The following is a 17,362-nucleotide window of genomic DNA, read 5'->3' on the forward strand; positions in this document are numbered from 1 at the left end:
CAGAAGAACCAAAGATTGAGACTGGAACTTTTGAAGCAATGAGGGTTTAATGACAAAAGAGCCACACGCCCATTACAGAGGAGGGGTGTTTTTTATTGACTCAAATGATATTACAAGTGACAAAGGGAGATCTACTTGCTGAGATAGAAACTGGCCTGGCACAAAAAGAAAGCCAGAATAAGACTGAAAAGAGAAATTTAAAACTATATGCAATGGATTAAAAGGCACTGTAGAAATATGGATTGTTTTAAGGTTTAAGACTTAGAGTTAGAAGCGAGAGAAAAATTGGTGATTACTAGAATATGTTAAATAGATTAAGAATGTAATTTTTGGAACAATAGGTTTATTTGTATGAAAACTATTTTGTAATGGAATGAATGAAAATGGAAGAGGTTTTATAGTGATTTGGATTGATTTAATAATTAATTGAGTATGTTAATTTAGTAAGATGATGCTTTGTGTAATAATATGGGTGTTTCTAGATATGATAACTATTTGGATGAGATTTGAATTTTGCCTAACGGACTGAAATGGTTTAAGGTTTGGTATTATTTTGTTCTCTTATAGAAATAGACTGATTGATGGATGGTATATGTATAAGGTAGAGTTATATTTTATTTTAATTAGGATAAATATCGAGTAGTGGAAGAAGAAATAAGAGAGATTCATGATAAAATTAAGGATTTAGGAGATTAAGAACTAGAATACATCTGGAAGGGATACCCGAAATGATAATATGTTTATTTAAAGTTAAAGTGGATTATGGTAATTGTAAATTAATAAAGTTTAAAAACAGGATTAGGATTTATAGAAATTTAATGTAGAAATGGATTATTTTAAATATATTATATTATTTGAGGGAAATAGAGAGGGAATATTTAATGTATTTACTTGGGTTATTTTATCTGGATTTATTGTTGGATATTTGATTACCCCAGCACCACGGTGTGTCCCGAGCATTTTGTTGTAAGAGTTAAAAAACTAATAAAATTTGTTTAAAAAGAAAAGAAAAAGAAAAGAGCTATTGTAAATAATTATATTACTTTACTAGAGGAATGATCTAGTGACAGGGTTCCCTTTAGCTCCCCCACAGCTGCTCATGGAAAAGTTGTTGAAAACTTAATTGGCTCTGGAGGTTCATGCTGGCAGGGGGATTGTGGGAGTTGAAGTCTGCCTGTTTTAAAGTTGCCAACATTCAGAGCCATTGGCTAGAGAGCCATTGGTTGAATTCCAGCACTATGCAGGGGGTTGGATGACCTAGTCCTGATCCCTCTTAATTTTATCATTCCAGGTTGTTGAAAAAGTTTTGGATTTGTCCTACCCTTATAGCAGGGGTCTTCAAACTTGGCCCTTTTATGACTTGTGGACTTCAACTCCCAGAATTCCTCAGCCAAGTTTGAAGACCCCTGCCTTATAGGGTCTCAGGGTGATTGCTGTTTCATGAGATATCTTAATTGTAGGTTCTTCTGAACCATCAATGTAAATCTTAAAACATCTTTTGTGAAAGTGGAGTTGTTTAATCATGCAATATCAACTATTCCCATCTAAGGAGAACTTTCATGGCTGGGTTTTATAAAATCTAGATGAGCTCTAGATGGCAGCAAAGTTGATATCACTCTTCTGAACAGAGGCTCTCTTTATATACTGAGCATAGCTACGGTCTCTTGCAGAAACTAGATGAAGCTCCTCATCTTCTATTTAGATTGCTAGGGCCTCCTTGAGGGATAGTAATAGTAGACAGTAGGACAGTTGGTGGATTGTGAGATGTCCATGTATTCATTTTTTTCCAAAATGCTACTAAGCAGTTATATCAGCATCAAGTATTCAGTGGGTGTTCTTATTTGTATATGGATAGCAAAATATATACCTCATGCCTCTGCCTTTTTTTGTGAACTTTATTTAGCTCCTCTCCTCTCTCCTCAAAAGATGGTGCAATTAAAATAACTCCCCGATGCATCCATGCATCCATCCACATGTATATAAAGTTTGACTGTCACCATAGATGAAGCTCTGAGAACTAACCCATTGTTTGGTTTTGACTTTTTAAAAAGAATCAAGCTAGAATAGGTTATAAACAATGATTTCACAATTCAGTGTGTAAATCTGGTTGTGATTTATTTAACAAGCCATACTATACCACAATATGCCTACCCCCTCAGTAGTTTCATTGGTAGGATTTAATCTGTTTTAATATGTGAGATTCGTCAGCTCCATCAGTTTCATTAGAATCTTATCAAATGTCAACGTTCTGGAAACTCAGGAGAAATAGACACTCCCCCCCAAGTAATAATGGAATAAAGCCATTGCAATCAATTGTTTATTTAAAAAAAAACAGTGTGAATTATATTTGTTGACACATTGGACAACATGGATGTCTTTGCCTAAATAATCATATTTAATAGCTAATCATTATCAGCAACAGATGGACCTTTTTGGAGAAGACACCTAATTTCATACTTCTTTAAATATAACCTTGGGTAAGGTAAGCTAAGAATAATGACTGATGATGGATCTTTATTAAACCTGTGTTAAACATTTGAAACCCACAGCTTCCATGCTCTGGTACAGCTTCCTAATTACAATTAATCAGCTTGATATATTGTTGAAAGTTCTCTTTTGCTTTTATTGATTTTTCTAGTCGAATAGAATTAATGAATGTAGTATTGACAATTTTTCTACCTTTGTATTTCTAGAATGTATGTTTGTTTAAAGATTTCTTCAAACCCAGTTAAGGGCGGTTCTCTCCTAGCACCTTCTTTGCCCTACCACAATCCAACTCAGGTCGCTCAAAAGGAGATTGGCATAAAGAGAAGTCAAAACTTTTTCTTTTGTATGGACCTCTGATTATAGGGTTCAAACTAATTTTTGTCCTTAATATTGTTTTCTTATTAGTGAGATAATGGATGTATCTGAGCCTAGTATCAGAGTAACAATTGGTTGTGTTCTCATGCCTATATTGGAACAGGGCACATGCTTTGAAAGATAATTTGTAACATGCAGGAACATGTATTAAGCAATTCTTTTGAGATGATGAAAAGTGAGGCATATTTGCCAAGTATGTGTGATTGCTTCCTCCAGCTGACTCTGCCTATGGATGCACACAATCATGTTGCTTTCCTTTATCCCCCATATGTTCTTCCTTATCTTCCAGAAACCTGGGCATCCTCCTGGATACTCGGCTGTCTTTAGACGACCATATGACAGCCATGGCCAGGGGGGCTTTTCATCAGGTTCGCCTGATACGCCAGTTGCACCCCTTTCTGGATCATGACGCTCTACGCACGGTCACTCAAGCCCTCGTTTCTCGCCTGGACTATTGCAACGCTCTCTACATGGGGCTCCCCTTGAGGTGCACCTGGAGGCTCCAGCTAGTTCAGAATATGGCCGCACAGGGGATCCTGGGGGCCTCTAGATACTCCCATGTAACACCTCTCCTGTGCGAGCTGCACTGGCTGCCTGTGGCCTTCCGGATGCGCTTCAAGGTGTTAGTAACAACCTTTAAAGCGCTCCATGGCAATGGACCTAGGTATTTGCAAGACCGCCTCCTACCAAACACCTCCCTTCGACCAGTCCGCTCACACAGAGAGGGCCTCCTTAGGGTGCCGTCAGCCAGTCAATGCCAGCTGGCGACCCCCAGGGGGAGAGCCTTCTCTGTGGCAGCTCCTGCCCTCTGGAATGACCTACCCCCCGACCTACGTACAGTTGCGGACCTGCGCCTTTTTTGCCGAGCCCTGAAGGCCCATCTATTCCGTGTGGCCGGCCTGGCGTAGTTTGATTATGTTTTAGTGGGGGTTTTGTATGGGGTATTTTAGAGCAGGACTGTTATTTAATTTGATTTTAGAACAGAAACTTGCGTATATTTATCGTGGTTTTTATTATCGCCTGTTCACCGCCCTGAGTCCCGTAAGGGAGATAGGGCGGTATATAAATTCAATAAATAATAATAATAATAAACATTGGGACACCACAGCAGCTCTGGGAATTTCCCACCAACACAGCCAGCAAACAACAGAAGGTTGTTAGCATCCATAGATTTGGAAATAAGTAAACAAATAATCAAAAGTGAAGGAGGAGGAGAGCAGCATGTCCTAGCCAGTTTGAGCTCTGTGTGAATTGACTAGGTTTCATTTACATACTCACTTACCTACTTAGTTATTTATTAGAGTTGCTCACCACCAATCTCCCCTCACAGGCTTACTGTTGGTATAACTCTTCCCACATTGCCTTCTTTTCTGGTGAGGTAATCAAAGAACATGGGAGGTATATTCAGACTGCCGAGTCTGAAAGCAGGTATGAATAGGTTTCAAGATTTAGTTCATTTGTTTCCCCAAAACATGGTACCCATTAATGGAAAATAGAGTCTGTTGGTAGAGGGTAAAGTGAAATTAGGATGTGGCTCAGAACCAATGGGGACTTTCTATTAATTTGAGACTTCTGTTAATTGACCAGGCTCAAATTATTCTACTTCAGACGCATCATACAAAGACCCTCTGGCCCCAGGGACCAACCCAGACTAGATCCTGCAAAGACCCAACTTCTTGGAGAAGGTTCTAATGCTGGGGAAATGGGAGGAAGGGAAGAAGAGGATAACCATCAGCAAGGGGGATGGACTCAGTTACAGGAGTGATGAGGACACTGTTGGAAGAGCTGAAGGACCAGATTTAGGGACAGATCATCGGGAGAAAAATCTATGTGGTCACTACAAATTGACAATGACTTGATGGTGCATAATCAACTGTTCAACTGTTAAATAATTGGGAGTTGGAAATCATGGGTGAATCAATCACCTATCTATCATAATATCCTTTTGCCAAACTGCCAAATCCTGGCTTAGATGGAAGAGGAATGGTCAAAGAAAAAGGCTTAGATGGAAGAGGAGTGGTCAATTAATCAGTTTTATTCATTCCTCCAAGCCAAAGTGGTTAGCAAGCTGTACAATATCAGAGCATTAGATGAAAAAGACAGCATTAATACAGAATGTGAAGCCAAGCCAGTACATCCTTCTCTTTATATACATGATCCTTATATAGGTTCAGATGCTGCAAAAGTGAAAGAAGCATCTTTCATTTTTATCCCTTAACAAGCAAGCATTTTTTTCCTGCTGTAGACAAAAACAGCACCCCTCCTTTTTTAGTTTTTACATGGAAAGAAAAAATAATAACCATTATATGATAGAAAAGCTTAATTTGCATACTATATCTGTTCCTTAAGGCTGATATGATCATTACCAGTGAAAAAGAGCAAAATTCCTGAGAGTATTTTCCATGGGAGAAAAAACAGAAACTAGAACTTATGAGACATCAGGGTATTGGTCTGACCAATAAGGGGCATGCCAGGTAGAGGGAAGAAAAGGAGAATAATTGTGAGGAGACAGAAAAAAGAAAAAAGTACAGAATCTCTGTTAATTGTCCTCTATTTCTCCTGATGGCCAATATATTTATAAAATGCAGAACATGATGCATTCAAATGCATACACTGCACACAAGGGGAGTGAGTGGGGTGGGTGGAGGACAGGCAAATAATGAAATTGATGTTGCAGTGCGCACTCTGTTTTTTGTGCATTGCAGGATTCTTTCGGTCACTTTGATTCTATGGATGTCTCCGTTCATAGGTGAAGTCTTCCATCCCATAATATCTTGTCTACGGACCTATGTGACTTGTGAACCATCAAGCAAACACAGTCCACATTGCAGCTTAAACATTTTCTTGGGAGGCAGAAATAATAGCATGGGAATGGTGTCTTTAGGATTTGGTTTGGGGCAGAAATTCAGGGTGCTACCAAATACAGTCACCCACTGAGTGGAGTACAGCTGTGTATTTGCTCAGGAGAGTATGGAGGAGATGCCATCCAACCTCCAAAATTTCTTAAGTGTGCCCCCGGAAATGGGTGTTAGACAGTGGTGGGAATTCAGCCAGTTCGCACCAATTCGACAGAACTGGTAGCTAATTTTTTGTTGCCCAGGCCCAGAATGGAATTCTGGAAGTGGCATCCACACAGAGAACTGGTTGTTCACATATTTGAATCCCACCACTGGTGTTAGACCATGTTTCCTCTGAAGGGCTCACAAACTGTGCAGCTTTGTGGTGTGAGCTGCCATTATGATCACAAAGTGTTGGAAGGCAAGACAATGTGCTTGCGTAGTTAGGGACGGCAACAAAAAAAGGGGATGAGAGAACAATTTGGGTGTTTCTTTTAAGCCAAGAGGGAAAAAAACAAACAAACATCAGGGTCAGCCTTTACACATTGCAGCTCTTCCCTGCCTTGCCAAGCTGAGCTGTGCTAAACATTGGAAGTTGAAGTTTAATCCTTGTTGCATAAGTCGGTGTCGCAGCAAATACGCTTGTAGGTTCTTCTAAAGGGAGTGTCCCTCCGCTCGGACTTGCCACAGAGTTCTCTATATTCACCACATCCATATTTTTTAAAAATCTGGAAGCCAGCTGATGGGAGAAGGAAAAAACAAAACAAAAAAACAAAACAGAAACGTGAGATCAAATAACTGAGATTACATCTCTGCACCACACAGATGAGTCTCCCCCTTCAAATCCCAATATATATTTTAGACTGGCTTCATATCTATTTGCACATCCTCATTCACATTGATGCATGCAACCTCCGGTAATGCTATACTTGGTTCAATTCCTATAAAGCTTGCCACTTGGCTGGGATTAATGGAAGCTAGAAGCTAGATAAATGTCAATGGAGATTCATAATCATCCAGTTTATGGTTATGCCCTTTTTTTTTTCCTCAAAAGGCAACTGGAAGAAGCTTCTTGGATAAGAAGCGAAACATTTTTTAAAAAAAATCAAGAAAGTTCAGTTGTCTTTTATTGGACTGGTAGCTAGAGAGGAGAAATGCTTTGTTGGAGAAGGTATATGCCACTTCATACAATACACAGCTCATGTGCCAATTATGAGCTAATGCTGTTTTCCTTGTTATCTTCTGGGAGGAGTTCTGTGGTATCTGAAGCAGAACATCTAGATTCAGTCACAGTTTCGTTCCATACAGTATTAACCTTGTGAACTCTAAAGCTTCCTCCTTCCGTTATGTATTCAAGATGGACAGTGATTAATATTTATATGTTACTTATATGTAAGGGTGTAGGTCTATGCATATGTTGCATATAGTACGTTTTAAATGTGTGTTATGTATGTGTACACTTTGAGAGGAAGCAACTAAATTTCATTTTTAATGTGTACCATTGTGCCCACAGGAAAAAAATGACAATAAAGATTATCTAATCTAAAAAGTAATCTAATGCAGGGATCCTTACATATGCATGGATTGGCCAAATGATGTTTTAAGTGGCCATTCATCTCATTGGAAAGCATTAACCAAAACTGGGATCTCCAAACTTTTCAGCTCATTAAACCTCCCCCTCTCCATGCAGATTGTTCACTGACCCCTGAACATTTATTATATGAAAATAATTGAATAAATACTTGTTTAATAGTACAAGTAATAATAACAATAATGACTCAAGGTCACTCTCACTGGCAGCTACCACTAACCACCTCACCTTCAGGAGTAGGGACTGGTGTGGAGTTCTACAGAGAAACACCCCCCCCCAAAAAAAATTAATGGGCCCCAATCAACCTTTCATCATGTATCGACTACCCATTGCTCCCCCTAGATTTTCACTGACTCTCTTTTGACCCCAGCCATTTATTGACCCCTTGGGTTGATTGACATTGATTCATTGACATTGACCACTTTGAGGAACTCTGAATTAAGGCATACTGATTTCCCTCTACTGGTAAGAGACTGACTGACTTACTTACTTTTCATTTTATATCTTGCCTTTATTTTGTAGCGTGCGTGTCCTTAATGCTCTCACCTTGTATTTTCTCTGTGACAACAACCCTGTGAGATGAATTGGGCTGAGAGAGAGGACAGGCTCAAGGGCACTCAGCCAGCTTTCATGCCTAAAGTGGGACCAGAATCCAGAAGCCTCTGGTTTCTAATCTTTCTAATCTTCACCACTACTCCAGCCTGGGTCTCAGTAGACAGAACAAATGGAAATCTGTCTTTGGTTTTTATATTTATTAATGTGGATTTTTACATTTTATAGATCTTTGGTCTTTTACGTTGTTTTATCTCGTTGTGCAGCACTCAGTTACTTTTAGTGAGATGGTTAGCTATATAAATTTGATTAATAAATAAATATCAGAAAAAAACAGGTACTGGGCCAATCTGCTATTCAACTAAAAGGAAGAAAGAAGAAAGAAAGGGTATTTATTTCCTTTTGTCTGAGATGCTCCTTTCTTATTTATTTATTTATTTTGGAAACATAATTTCAATTGATAAATTGTCTCAGAATGAAGAAAGCAACCCTTATGATAGGATTCTAATTAGACAACCTCAGCTTGATGGGCTGAAACCCAATGTTGGTTTACTCTTTTAAACTTTCCTTTTCTGGTTAGAAAACAATAGTTTGTGTTTTGTTCATGCAGGTTAAGCTTAACATTCCAGATTTGATTGTGCTCTTTGGGCTTCTTCAAAAGCTATCATGAATGATACAACAGGGAGAAATCCTTGGAATAAATTATTTACATGTACATTTTAAATAAACTGAGTGAAATTTACTTTTTGTCTTGGGCCTAGTTCTGCTGCATTCCCTGTTATTTAACTCAAGTACTACTCATATATTCATTGGGGGACTTCATTTTTGTTTTGTGAGGCTTCATTTTCAATTATTGGAGCAAATTCTTTGCCATTCTTCTCACCTGTCCCGGCTTTTCCCCCTTTTTCTTAAAACACGGCACACAAAATTTCTGTTCCCATTGTTTTGATGATTCACTCTCTATTAATGCAGCCTAAATTGCATTTTCCTTGTGGTCCCAGCCTTATCCAATTGTTGACTTTAAGATAAGTCAACTTAACTATAAGGCATTATAATTCCATGATATGTACCCAAATCAGCTATTTCTAATAGCTGTGCAAATATGATAAGTACCCCCAGGTCTTGAATAAAAGTTCTCAAAAATATTGGATTTGTTCATACCTAAATAAACCTCGGTCACCTCACATAGCTGGCCTTCCTCAGGTTTGCAGGGGTTTCCAGATATAACACACCAAAAGCCCAGTTTGACTTCACAAACGTTGCAAACAAGACCTTGAGCTATTAAAAGAGAAATTAAAAAGGAATTATTTATCAGGAATGATCAAATCGTGAAGCCTTCTTAAAGAAGCTGAACAGCTAGATTCTGCCTTTCCTTCAAGAGATCAAGATATTCCCTGTCAGTTAAAATTTGGTTCCGCCTTAGTCAGCAATTACAAGTGATCCTCGATGTATGACCACAATTGACCCCCCCAAATTTCTGTTACTAAGTGAAACAGTTGTTAAGTGAATTTTGCTCCATTTTACAACAGTTGTTAAGTGAATCACTGCAGTTGTTGACTTAGTAACTTGGTTGTTAAGCAAATCTGACTTCTCCATTGACTTTGCTTGTCAGAAGGTGATCACATGACTGTGGGACACTGTGACCGTCATAAACACGAGTCAGTTGCCAAGGGTCTGAATTCTGATCACATGACCACAGGGATGCTGCAATGGTCCTAAGTGTGAAAAATGGTCATAAGTAACTTTTTTCAGTGCTGTTGTAACTTGGAACAGTCACTTAATGAAGTGTTATAAGTTGAGGACTATCTGTATCTTGGCTAAGTGAAAACATAATTCTGATCCTAGCTGAACCTTCTAATCATTTCAACAGCATTGCTACATCACCTATATGCCAAATGCTTATCTATTTGCATTTAGACCAACTTTGTCCTGCATTCAACAAAAAACCTGGGGGGATCCTCAGAAATTCCAAACAAATTGACATGATTAACACAACAAAAGGAAAACAATTAAACATAAGACTAAAGAGCAATGATAATAATAATAATAATAATAATAATAATAATAATAATAATAATAATAATAATAATAATAATAATGATGATGATGATGATGATGATGATGATGATGATAATGATAAAGTTGGAAGGGACCTCGGAGGTCATCTAGTCCAACCTCCTGCTCAGGCAGGAAACCCTATACCATTTCGGACAAATGGCTGTCCAGTCTCTTCTTAAAAACTTCCTGTGTTGGCGCATTCACCGCTTCTGGAGGCAGGTTGTTCCACTGGTTAATTGTTCTAACTGTCAGGAAGTTTCTCCTTAGTTCTAGGTTGCTTCTCTCTTTGGTTGGTTTCCACCCATTGCTTCTTGTCCTGCCTTCAGGCGCTTTGGAGAATAGCCTGACTCCCTCTTCTTTGTGGCAGCCCCTAAGATGTTGGAACACTGCTATCAGTCCCCCCTCGTCCTTCTCTTCGTTAAACTATGCTTAAATTTTATTCCAATAGAAATTCTGTTGGTGAGACATTGTATTGTTCTATGGAGTTTTTTTTACATATTTGCAAACCATTAAGAATCTAGGGAAGCCATTGGTCTATAATGAAATGAAATTAATTTAGTTTTTGCTCTAGCCCTACCCTTATTTCAGTTTGTGCCCCGATTTAAACACTGCTGCCTGTCCCTGATTTAGATAATGTTTCAAAATACTCTTGGATACTAGGTATAGATCAGGGTGTTTCAACCATAAAATTTTTAACTTGGGTGGACACTAGTTCCCAGAATTCCCCAGTCAGCATAAATCCTGGGAGTTGAAGCTCACATATCTTAAAGTTGCTAAAGTTGAGAAATACACAAACAGACACGTAGATACACACACCTCTCTCTGATGGAACTTTGATCAAAATGTTGTGGCTGACATCCTGACTTTCTTTTAACCACACCCTGCAGAAATCCTGAGCCCAGTGCTTACTCAAAAGATCAAGTTCCTAAAGTCCTTTTTAACTTACAGCTTATGAGTTTTAGAAAAGACACTGTGGGAATAATCTGTTGCGTAGAATGTATTTGAAAGTCAGTTCTGAAACTTGTGAAAGCACTGACATAGTGTTGTGATCCAGGAGAGAGAATGAGTCACTTTGTGAAATGTTAAAAAGTGTCGGTAGTGCAGGATTCCTTGTGACATTATATTGCCTTTGTAAACATGGTGATGCATGAGAAAGGAATCTGGTTTTTTTCCACATTCCCAAAATCTTTTGCCACATTTATTCACCTTTCATATGAATCTGTGCTTTCACACCAATATAGTAAATGAAGACCAATAATCTTTTGAAATATGCATTTCTCTGGACAATGTGATGCCACGAAATCCTCATTTTTAAAACCATGTATTGAAAATTATGTATTGGTGAAAACAGCATATAAAAAAAGCTTCATGCAGATAATAAGAATGCATCTCCAAATGTGTATTTTAAGAGTCATGTACATATAATACAGATTTCCAGAACATTAAAAGTAAATCAAACTGATTTAAAAAATAAATTTTAAATATTTAATATTTAACACCAAACTTGCAATATTAATTAATACTGATGTTAAATTATTAATATTATACATTAATATTTAGTAATATTAAACCCAAGAATACACTAAGGCAGAAGCTTGCCCACCCCAAAAATAAAACACCCAGACATAAATTGAGCAATGTGCAGTATGATGCAGTGAGACATGTGCAGATCTGTACATTGGGGAAACAAAACAACCACTTCACAAATGCATGGCATAACATAGGGGAACAAACCCACCAGGACAAGATTCAGCAGTCCATCTACATTTGAAGACAGGCAAAGTCCACATTCTGAACAGAGGGAACCACTGGTTCGAAAGAGGGGTCAAAGAGGCCATCTGCATTAGAACTAAACAGCCCTCTCAACAGAGGGAGAGGGAGGGATATGACAGCACCTATTTTCTGTCTACAACCAGGGCTTTTTTTCTCATAGAACGCCCAGAATGGAGTTCCGGCACCTTTTTTGGATGGAACCTTGTAGAGTAGGCAAGGTGGGTTGTATGACGTGTGTGAGTTCCGGCACTTTTTTTTTTTAAGAAAAAAAAAAGCACTGTCTACAACACAGTCCTTTCAGCAGTTCCAAGAAAATTCCACACCCATTTGCACTCTGATTCAGGTGACCCTGACAGTACCTGAAGATCCTCAAGTGGTCTTAATGACTCTTAGAGAGATAATGATCAACCTTCAGAACTGGAGAAGCTTCTTAGATCAGAACTGAAACATTTTCAAAGAAAACAAAGTCCAGTTGCCTTTTGGAAAGCACCTTTTGGACAACTAATTGCAGAGCTTCTATAACTCCATTATGAATCAGAACCATCTAAGAAGAGTGCAGAACAATCTGTTTCTTTCTTTCTATGTATTTAAATCAACCCATGGTTCTCACTAGAGCAGTGGTTCTCAATCTTTTTAATGCCGCGACCCCAACCGGTCGTAAGTCGAGGACTAAACCGATCGTAAGTCAAGGACTAAACCGGTCGTAAGTCAAGGACTAAACCGGTCGTAAGTCGAGGACTACCCAACCGGTCATAAGTCGAGGACTTTCCCTTGCCCGGGAGCGCCGCACATGCGTGGTTCCACCCCCTGCACCGGCCGAGGCGTAGCTGGCAAGCGGCAGAGACAGAGCAGGCTGACCACCAGCTGGCCCAGCCCAAGGGAGGTAAGGCACACGCCAGAAAAGGGGGAAAAAATGGCGGACAGCCTTGCTTGGCGACCCCCTGAAATGGTCGATCGACCCCAAATGGGGTCGCGACCCATAGGTTGAGAAACGCTGCACTAGAGGTCAAAATTATTCTACTTATATATTATGAGCAGAGGTGGTGCAGTGGTTAGAATGCAGCACAGCAGGCTACTTCTGCTGACTGCCTGCTGCCAGCAGCTTGGCGGTTCGATTCAAGATTAACTCAAATTTCCATCATTCTGAGGTCAGTAAAATGAGGACCCAGGTTGTTGGAGGCAACATGCTGATTCTGTAAAACCGTTTAGAGAGCACTGTGAAGCGATATATAAGTGCTGTTGCAATTATCCTAATATATTATGCAAAGACCCAGCTCCCTGGAGATGGTTCTAATGCTAGGAAAGGTGGAAGGAAAGAGAAGACAACCAGCAGCAAAGGGGATGGACTCAATAACAGTGGTGATGGGTGCACTATTGGAAGACCTGAAAGAATATCATGTGGTAGCTAAGAATTAATGCTGATTTGGCACATAATCAATTAATCAATCGATTTAAGTGTTGACTTTCTGTATTTCAGAATGGCCAGAATATAAACAATAAAAATATGTGAAGATCATTTTAGAAAGACTTCACATAATGGTGACATATTTTAAAAGTCGTTTCCCAGTGAAGTGGGCAGCCTATAAATTTAAAAGATAAGGTGAGATGAGATGAGATGAGATGAGATGAGATATAAGGTAAGGTAAAGTAAGGTAAGATAGGACAGGATGGATAAGATATAAGATAAGATACAATACAATGAGATGATGAAATGGGATGATGAAATGAGATGAGATGAGATAAGATGACAAGAAAGCATTGCTATTTAGCTACAAGCATTGAATGTAAAAGCACCCTGGAGATTAAAGGACCAATTAGACTAAAGCTTGCTTGAAAGTGGAATGCATGCAACTGAGATGATGCGAGTGATTACCACTGAGATGGTATCATGCAGCTAGGGAAGGTGGATAAACAGGTGGAAACGCAACATGGAAACATTTTTACACATGACATCCATTGCACGGATATTACATGTACAAAGATAAAAGGAGAAGCATATACCCACAATGGAAGAATGGATTTGATGGAGCTAGCTGAGGCAGCAAAATTGATTGCTTTAATTAGAGACAACAATTTGACTAAATTTCTTGCAGCTTGGAGATTACTGTTAGAGTTTCTATAGGGCAAGGAGGACGTTATGTATTTTTGATCGTTTTTTAGCTTTTCCTTTTATCCCCTCCCCTTTTCTTTCTTTATCTATTTATTTGTATCCCATCTTTATTATTTTTAAAATAACTCAGGGTGGCGAATACGTCCAAGACACCTTCCTTCTCCGATTTTCTCCAAAACAACTCTGTGAGGTGGATTAGGTTGAGAAAGAGTGATAGGCATGCAGCTGTTTTCAGTGGATACATGTGTAGCAAAGAAAGATAGCAATGAAACAATTGTTGGGAGAAAGACATGCGAGAATAAAAATTGAAAAATTAGGATGCCTTATATATTCTGGGACAAGACAATCGCATGATAAAAATCTTCACTAGAAACCTGCTAGACCCCCATTCTGTCTTTTCTTACCCTATTTTCTACACATCTTTTATTTATTTCTGGATAGGGTTTTCCCATTCTGCCTTTCCCAGCAGTCACAGTATCAATTAACATTTATGAAGACAGCAATATGAAAAACAACAACAGGAAACTGTAGTAACCCATGGAAATAAAAGGCATAACAAAGCATTTAAGGTGGTTGATATGACTGCTTTTGTTATTATCATTTAAAGATATTTGTTTCTGGAAACAGAAACAATAGCAAAAATAGTGTCAGGTAAGGCAATCCAAAGAGACAATTCTGTCATTCTTAAGTGAAGCATGGTGATTTATGCGTTCATCACCAGCCTGACTTCTAAAGACAAAGACAGCAAAGGAGATCCTGTCAGGTTTTAACAGGTTCATGTAGAAGCATGTTTTCAGCTTTTTATTTATTTATTTATTTATTTGGCAAGGGTGGAGAAATTTCCTTCATGCTGGAGACCAGCCAGATCTTCTGCAAACAGTGACTCAAAAAGGAATGCTGAAAAAACAACAACAACAACAACAACAATCGGAATGCAAGTCAGAAGGGACAGGTAGTTGCTCTCTGGTAAGGCTGCCAAATAAAGTGTTATCATCTGAGCAGCCCCTGGAATGTGATGTCAGTTTGTTTGAGAGAGGAATGGTGAGACTTTTTGAGGATCTCTTGAGGTTGCTTAATCTTCTAAGTGGGAGACAATTGTAGTTTTGACAATAGATTCAGCACTGCCTATCTTGGAAAATCTGAATCCATTTCTCAGGCTGTGGATCCCGAGATATGAGCAACTGATTGCTGATTTATTTCTAAGTGGGCTTCAACACTACTTTTTGTAGCAGTCTTAATTCACTGAAATTCAGTAGCCAAATTGCTGGCTTAAATTGGTTGTTTAGATATATATCTAAACAATATATCCCCTCTGCCGTGGGGAGTGGGTCCTTGGGCCTCATGACGCCAGACCGTAACGTGCAACTGGGTTTATGGGCCACCCTGACTCCATATGGGGCCAACAGTCTAGCTGTTGCCTCTGAGACGTTATTAATATAGGGGAGGGTGACCCGGGTCGCCTGGGGGGACAGTCCTTCGGGCCGTTGGCTACCCGGGGGTCTGGAAAGGGCGCTGTATCTCCTGACAAACTTCATAGGGTACCCGTTACGTTTACACACTTGGAGGAGGTGTCTCCTCTCCTCCACCCTAGCCCTGGCTGTGCTGCAGTGGGAGTTCACCCTCTTGAAGAGGGTCCTGATGCAGCTGACCTTGTGGGCCATAGGATGATTGCTGTCAAAATGTAACATCCTATTGGTGTGCGTCGGTTTGTGGTATACCTTGGTCTGGAGGGTTCCATCTAACCGGCGACGGACCAGAACGTCTAAAAATGCCAGTTCTCCCTGCCGTTCTTCTTCATCAGTAAACTGTATATCCGCATAAACCGAATTAAGCACCTCCACAAAGTCAGCCTTCCAGTCCCTCTTGATGACAACAAAGGTGTCATCAACATAGCGGGCCCAAAACTTAGGACAGTACTGGGCCATCACCACCTGCTCTAACCGCTGCAGCATGGCCTCCGCTATGATGCTAGAAATGGGCGATCACATGGGGGTACCCCTGATCTGTTCGTATGTGACGCCCTGGAACGTAAAGTACGTCTTTAGGCAGATTTCTAAAAGGTCCACCAGGTCTCCCGGGCGGAGGGAGTCCCGCTTCTGTCCGGGTTCCTTACTAAGAAGGAGGTCTTTTATAACCCTGATAGCCAACTCCTGAGGGATAGAGGTGAAGAGAGAGGTAACATCAAAGGAAACCATCATCTCATCTTCCTCTATCCTCAGGGTTCTGATCTTATCCAGAAACTCCTCCGTGGACCTAACCGTGGTAGTACTGTCACGCACCAAGTAACCGATACGGTCGCTTAACCACTTGGCTAGGTACAAGGTCAGGGTGTTCCTGAACGACACAATGGGTCGAAGCGGAACCCCCTCTTTGTGGACCTTGGGCAGCCCATAGAACCTGGCCATAGCCGTGTCCTTAGGGCAAAGCCATTTAAGGGTGTCATCATTCAGCCTTTTACTTCGCTTAAGGGCGTTCAGTACCTTATTGGCCCGGTTTTTAAGGGCTATCATGGGATCCCCATCAACCGTCCTATAGGCCGTAGCATCACTGAGTAGCCCCAATGCCTTGTCAGCATACTGCGCCCTGTCCATGACCACCGTAGCCCTGCCTTTATCTGCCAGCAACACCAGAATAGACTTGTCCCTCCTAAGCTGGCCCATGGCCTCTACCTCCCTATGGGGCAACGTCTGGTGGCACCTATGTTTCATGAGGAGGCCCGTTACCTGCTGTCTAATGGTATCCTTGGCCTCCTCTCCTGTTCTTATACGGTGTATGAAGGGCTCCAACACCGCAACGAAATCAAGGGCGTGGGCGTCGGCTATGTTACACCCTGCATCACGTTGCAGCACGGCAAGCTGTGGACCGGTCAGGACTTTGTTTGAAAAGTTGTGCACCAATTTGACCGAGGGGGGGGTTTCCTTCTCCAGCTCCCGCAATCTATGTGTCTTACGGTGGAGCCTGTCAGAGGCCCGTTGACTGGTATTCCTGGAGGCCAGACGCATATATCGGTCAAGCATTACATAACACTGGCTCGCGAGCCCCACCCAGCATTTCTCTCGGCAAGTCTGCGCGTGCTCCTTCAAGGTGTTGATACGCCTGTGCAGGTCGTTCACGAGCGCCCAAATAGTGCTGTGTTGGTATCTACGGGCAGCACGACGGCACTCCAGTGAGTTGTGGCAACTCCGTGTCAATGCCTCGTCCGGCTCTACCGGGGGTGGGGCCGCATCGTACACTAACGCTGTCATCACCCCTCCTCCCTCCAAACATCCTGCGAAGTATGCCGCCTTGGTCTACCTTGCTCGATGTTTCTCCTCCTCCCGGGCAGGGAGGAAGGAGGAGAGAGGGTGAGCGGGGTGATGATGCAAGGATAGGAACAGCTCAGGTAGACCAGCTGAATGGAGTGAGAACGGGGTTGGAACAGCGATTGGCCAGTGGAGCGTTACGGTAGCATCCATGGGCCGGGTGCAAAGGTGGCTTGATTATAAGAAGCACCCTCCCATTGACCTACATAGATCCCTGAGGATGCCGGCAGAGAGCCGGTGAAAGCTTGGATCATTATTTATTAAAACTTTTTTAAAG

This window comes from Protobothrops mucrosquamatus, unplaced genomic scaffold (assembly GCF_001527695.2).
Source record: "Protobothrops mucrosquamatus isolate PMUCROS unplaced genomic scaffold, P.Mucros_1.0 scaffold1566, whole genome shotgun sequence".
NCBI classification, from domain to species: Eukaryota; Metazoa; Chordata; class Lepidosauria; order Squamata; family Viperidae; genus Protobothrops; species Protobothrops mucrosquamatus.